A 674-nucleotide genomic window follows, 5' to 3' on the forward strand; every position below is an offset into this window, starting at 1 on the left:
AAAAAAAAAAAAAAAAGCTGAGCATGGTAGCATGCGTCTGTAATCCCAGCTACTTGGGAGGCTGAGGTGACAGGATTGATTGAGACTGGGATGTCATGGCTGCAGTAAGCTGTGATCACACCACTGTACTCTAGTCTGGGTGACAGAGGGAGACCCTGTCTCAAAAAAAAAAAAAAAAAAAAGCAAAGAAAAGAAAAGGAAAGAAAAAGAAAACTATGCAACTGAACTTGCTCTCTTTCATGTCAGATACTGCCAGTAGAACAGATCCCTAGTACTCTACCGACACACACAAAAATAAGTTATACTATAGCCCGCTTGAACCAAAATGAAGTCAAGCCAAGCCTAGAATAGTGGGACTCCAGCTGACCTGGAGATGTGCGATTGAGAAATAAATGCTTATGGTATGTCACTAAGTTTTGGGAAAATTTATTATGCAGCATTGCTGGGGTAACTAACTGATACTGGAGGAGACTACTATTATTCCTTTACAAGAATTCTATGAGTAGGGGACTATTCGTCATTTTACAGATGGAAAAACTGAGAAACATACAGAGGATAAGCAGGGCCATACTAGTCATAAGTAGGAGAACCAGGCTTTGAATGGAGGCAGTCTGGCTTCAGAGCCTGCATTCACTCTACTCTACTGCCTATTGCATTAAATACATAAATAGTTA

The sequence above is a fragment of the Mandrillus leucophaeus genome, unplaced genomic scaffold, assembly GCF_000951045.1.
Source record: "Mandrillus leucophaeus isolate KB7577 unplaced genomic scaffold, Mleu.le_1.0 Scaffold933, whole genome shotgun sequence".
Taxonomy (NCBI): Eukaryota; Metazoa; Chordata; class Mammalia; order Primates; family Cercopithecidae; genus Mandrillus; species Mandrillus leucophaeus.